This window comes from Microtus ochrogaster, unplaced genomic scaffold (assembly GCF_000317375.1).
Source record: "Microtus ochrogaster isolate Prairie Vole_2 unplaced genomic scaffold, MicOch1.0 UNK95, whole genome shotgun sequence".
Classification (NCBI taxonomy): Eukaryota; Metazoa; Chordata; class Mammalia; order Rodentia; family Cricetidae; genus Microtus; species Microtus ochrogaster.
The window spans coordinates 954,736-960,826 of record NW_004949193.1 but is presented as its reverse complement, the minus strand read 5'-3'; positions in this window follow the sequence as shown (position 1 = coordinate 960,826).

Here is a 6,091-nt window from a genome sequence, read left to right as displayed (position 1 = left end):
CCAGTAGCACAGACCTGAGATCGACAATTAGTAGATGCAATCTCCTGAAACTGACAAGCTTCTGTGTAAGGCAAAGGACACACACTACAGACTGAGAAAAGATCTTCATCAACCCCATATCTGACAAAGGATTGATCTCCAAAATATACAAAGAGCTCAAGAAAATAACATCAAAATACAAAATGAACCATTTTTTAAAATGGGTACAGATTTAAACAGAGAATTTCCCAACAGAGGGTTCTCAAATGTCCAAAAGGCACATAAACAATTTCTTAATATCCTTAGCCATCTGGGAAATGCAAATCAAAATAACTCTGAAATACCATCTTACACCAGTCAAAATGGCTAAGAAAAAAACATTAATGACAGCTTAGCTAGAGAGCATGTGGTGTAACAGAAACACTCCTCCATTGCTGATGGAAGAGAAAACTTACGCAATAACTTTGGAAATTAGTATGGTGACTTCTCAGAAAATTGGGAATCAATCTACCTCAAGACTCAGCAATACCACTCTTACTTTGCATATACCCAAAAGATTCACACTCATGCCACAATGATATTTGCTCAACTATGTCCATAACAACATTCTTCATAACAGCCATAACCTGAAAACAACGTAGATTCCCATCAACTGAAGAATGGATAAAGAAAATGTGGCACATTTACACAATGGAATACTAGTCAGAGGTAAAAAGCAATAATATTTTGAAATTTGCAAGCAAATGAATGGAATTAGAAAAAATTCATCCTGAGTGAGGAAACCCAGATGCAGAAAGACAAATATGATATGTACTCTCTCCTCAGAGGATATTAGACATAAAGCAAAGGATAACCATCCTACAGCAAGCAACTCCCAGAGAAGCCAGGCAACAATGAGAGCCTTAAGTGAGACCTAGATGGGATCCGCTGGGAAGGAGAACTAGGCAAGATCTACTGAGTAAGTTGGTAATGTGGGGAAGTGGAAAAAAGGGAGAAGGATGAAGAGGAGTGGAGAGGGATGAAGGGGAGTCAGAGGGGAAGAAGAGGGATGAAGGGGAGTCAGAGGAGAAGAAGAGGGACTGGGAAGATAGAGTTGGGGGAAGGTCAGACAGGCAGATCAAGAAAAGAGATATCTTGATAGAGGGAGCCTTTATGGGGTTAGGAAAAACAAAACTTTAGGGAATTTCCCAGAAATCCACAAGTATGATCCCATATAAGAATCTAAACAGTAGTGCAGCTGGGCGGTGGTGGCGCACGCCTTTAATCCCAGCACTCGGGAGGCAGAGGCAGGCGGATCTCTGTGAGTTCAAGACCAGCCTGGTCTACAGAGCTAGTGCCAGGACAGGCTCCAAAGCCTCAGAGAAACCCTGCCTCGAAAAACCAAAAAATAAATAAATAAATAAACAAACAAACAAACAAACAATATTGTGACCGGGCCTTAACTGTTCCTTCCCACGTAAACAGATTAATGTAGAAATCCACAGCTAAGAACTTAGTGGAGCTCTTGGATTCCAGTCTTAACAAAGCGATAATAAGAGCAAAAGGGTCAGGACCATGATGTGGACAGCCACAAATACAGCTGACCCATGCTAGTGGAACTTCATTGATTCTAGACTGACTGTTCTGGAATCAGTATAAGACTGCACTAGGCTCTTCTTATGTGGATGACAGTTGTGTGGTTTGGGTAGTTTGTTGGGGCCACTGGCCGCAGAACCACTGTTTATCCCTTGTAAATGAACTGGCTTCTTGGAGCCCATTTCCTATGGAGGGATACATTGCTCAACGCAGATAAAAGGAGGAGGGCCTTGGTCTTGCTTCAAGTAATGTGACAGATTTTGCTGACTCCCCATGGGAGGTCTCACCCTCTCTGACACATGGATTGGGTGTTGGGTGCTGGGAAGGTGGTGTGAGTGGAAGGAGGAAAGGAAGAGGGAACAGGGATTGGTATATAAAATATTTTAAAAAGATTGTTTAAAAAATTTTAGAAAGGTATTTCTTACTTAGACAATGATGTTGAATATTTTAGTGTGAAAAGTATATCATTAGTTGAGTGGTTCACTGTGTTTCTAGTCATAATTATTGTCAAATTATTTGGGAGTGTAAACTCATAAATTTTAATAATTTCATCTACTCAGCTAGAAAATATTTTTCAGAAAGCTAACCTAAAATCCCTAAAATTTCTTAAGAAACCTGGTACTAGGTGAACTTCCAAGAATCCACAGGAATGCGCCAGTTAAGACTCCCAGCAACAGAGGAGAGGGTGCCTAAACTGGCCTTCCCCTTTAATCAGATTGTTGAATACCCCAGCTATTGTCATAGAACCTTAATCCAGTAACTGAGAGAACCAGATGCAGTATAACTAAGCAATAGACCAAGCTCTGCAAATCCAATTAAAGAGATGGAGTGGGAGTATATGATCAAGAGAGGTCAAGATCATGAGGGCGAAATCTACAGAGAAAGCTGAATCCAGCTTAAGGGAACTCATGGGTCTAGACTGACAGCTGTGGAGTCTCTATGGGATCAAACTAGGTCCTCCGTGTGTGGGTTACAGTAGTGAAGTTTGGACACTCAGAGAGGCCCCTGGCAGCAGGACTAGGATTTATCTCTGGTGCATGAACTAGCTAGTTGGAGCCCATTCCCTAAGGAGGAATGCAATGGTCAGCCTTAATTCAAGGGTGAGCAGCTTGGTCCTGCCCCAGCTTCATGTGCCATACTCTGTTGACTGCCCACGAGAGACATTACCCATTGGGAGAAGTAGATAGGGGGTGGGTTGGGTGCAATCCGAGAGGGAGTTGGAGGAGGGGTTAAAGGGAAAACTTCGTTTGGAACGTAAATTTAAATTAAAAATGAATAGATAAAAGTTAAAAAAAAAATCAGCTCCAAGAGAAATAATTACCTCTAAAAATCAAAGAAAATATGAAAAAGTGCAGAAATCTCCCCTGAACCAGGAACACCATCTTACAGTCTTATTTGAATGGGATATGCTATACTAAACGGCAGGTGGATGAAGAGGAATAATGTAAGTTGCACAAGGAACAGAAGTCAGGGTAGTAAAGTTATGTAAGGTACCATTTTCATATTTCAAAGATAAAGACAGCTGTTTCATGCCACAGTTTGAAATTTATTCGGGGTATTTTATTTTTAATAAGGCTCTGTTTCAATTTCAGATGAACAGTAGTTCAAAGCTTAGAGAATTTGCATATGTTAATCTCACAATGAGGATTGCCATGGCAAATAGAAGTAAAGGGTTAATCTGAATTTCTGCTTCAGGTGAAAGCAATACCCATTGTTGCAAAGAGTTCCTAAACCAAAACTTTTGACATCACTGAATTATGTTTGTATGGTCTGTTTCTTAATATTTACCTCAGTTTTCCCTCATGTCTTCACTGTCCTCATATTCCGTTCATACCTGCTACGGTCTCCACATTGCAGTGTATAGCAAACTTGCACCATTCATCTGTGAGTAGAACATCCACTTTCAGTATTATAATAATATGTCTTTACTTTATAAATCCATTTTATCCACTAGTCATGAAAAAGAACATAGTCTATACTTTTACATATTACATGTGTTTTAAATTATGGAAAGGATTTTTCGAATGATCCTAGTTCTGCATATGGTAAAGTCCAACATAGACCATTAGTATTAAAATACCCAGTATGTCTCTCCATTTCAATTATGGGGAATTATTTCCCACAATTTCAGAGTAGCCTAATAGACCATTATCCTCTTTCCCTAATTATTGTCTGAACCCAAAGATTCTCAATAATAAACATAAAACACGAATCATCTCAGTTGCCAATTGTTTTCTAGAAGTTCATGCTATTTATTCAGCATTTCAATGTGATGATTATGTGAAAACCCAATTTATAACCTTTCCCTACAGGCATCATCATGGCTATTTTAACTATATATTGTGAGACTTCACTTCATTTTCATCAATATATTGTACCAGGTTATTTATCTGAATATTTTCCAAAGTAAAATGTATCAAGCCTAATCACCATTACATGAAACTTGGGGCCAAATAATCTATGACTGTTATTAGACAGATGGACTATGTCAGACCAGCTTTCTGAAGAAGAAAAAATAAAATTTATTTTTATGTCTTTCTGAAATTCCATTTTTAGATAAAATTTTCCTTTAACCTGCATCTCTTGATTACTAAAATACCTCTGTTCCTTTGAACAATAACTTAAATATACCTGTTCTTTAATTATTTGTAGCACAAAACTGTGTCATGATAAAGAACTTTAACCTGTAACACAAAAATACCAAGAACTTTTTAATGTAAATGTTTATGTAACAAATATGTAAAAGAACATTGATTGTTTATAAATGGTTTTAGCAAATAATATATGATCTCTACCCATTTTTATTAAAAGTTCTAAAGTTTAAAATAAATTATGCACAATCATCAAAATTATATTATTTATGTTATTAATAGTGTTTTACTAGTTTTTACTAATAGTGTTTAATAATTTCACAAATACTGGAATAAGGCATACTGTAGTACATAAATTTTGTGTGCCTAAATTTCCCATGCTAATGTTTTATGCCTTCTTACAACTATCTGAATAGGTGAGGCCCTTTAGAATATGTAAAGAGTTTCAACATGTATGCAATTCAAGCTATTGTCAAAGTGGCTTTAAGAATGTAGGTGACCTTCTACTTCCCTGTGTGGACAATGAACACCTGGCCTTGTGTCATCAGTGAGGCATTCACATCATTTGTCCTCTGTGTCTGGGTGACATCTGCAGACTGAGTCTTTCCACTTCCAGAATTATCCTGTTCCGGTCACCCTGAACTCACAGATAGCTGCATGCCTCTGCCACCCTAGTATTGGGACTAAAGGCATATACCACACCTGGCTTTTGGTAGCTGTTTTTTAAAGAAAAACATGAACAGCATTTTTTTAGTATTAGAAATCTTGTTTTTAAAAATATGCTTGTATGGGTATGAAAATATGAATACAAGAATTATATGGAATAGCAGATTTAGTATATACATTTATCAGTAATACATGAAAGAGATAATATTAATTTCATTGATATCAAAGGGATTGAGAAAGTTTGGAAGGAGAAAGGAGAAAAGAAATATCATATGATTATTCTTTACTTAAAAATAATATTATACTTTATTCTTAATATATTATATTCCCTTATCTTTTGCCATGTCCTGTGAAACACATCTAACATACCTTTAATTTCCTCTTACTCACAAATTATCCCTTCATCATCTTCATGCAAAATCCACTCATCATTCATGAGGCAGTCTTAATTTATTCTTTCTTATATAATCCTCCTCTTTCATGGTTATTGTAATTATTCACCAAATATTCTCATATTTTTAGAAATTCTCTATAATGAACAAAATGCCTTAATATTATATATTAAAATATGTCATATAAATAATTCACTATAGTTGTTGGCCATCTTGTAGCCCATTCTGTATTATTGGTAACTAAAACAATTTTGAAATTTCTATCATAAATTTCCAAATATATATCACTCATTCCTTAGTATGATGGCCTGTTTTTTTCTTTCAGAAACTGAAATTCATGGACCATTATTCAGGTATTCTTTCATTCTTTTAACTCCCTTCTTGTCTATCATCCGGAAAGTTTTCATGCAGTGTCTAGACAATTAACAAGAACGTCATTGTAAAGCCTCTAAACTCACTCATGTATAATAAATGTAGACAGGAATTGCTTTAGCTTGCTATCTTAGTTGTTGTTCCTTTGCGGAACTACAGTTCCCAGAGTTCTCCTGGACACGGACATATTCCCAGAAGCCTTTGTATTCCCCATTAAAAAGTGAGAGCCGCCAAGCACTCTCCCCTTCTTTCCCACCTCTCTTGCTGTGTCTGCACACCTTTTCCTGTTTGTTGTTACCCCTCCCCCATTAAAAGTGCACCCATGTGGGACCGCCACGTGTCTGTGTCCTCTTCCTCGCGTAATGTCTTTACCCTCTAACCCGCAGACGAGAAAGCCAGCCAGGAATAAAGAACAAGAATAGTCACTAATGAATCTTAGTTTATAACCTCAGTCTGTTTTCATGGATGATAACAAAATTGTTGCTGTATTTTCTGTTTATGTATACTTTAAGCGAC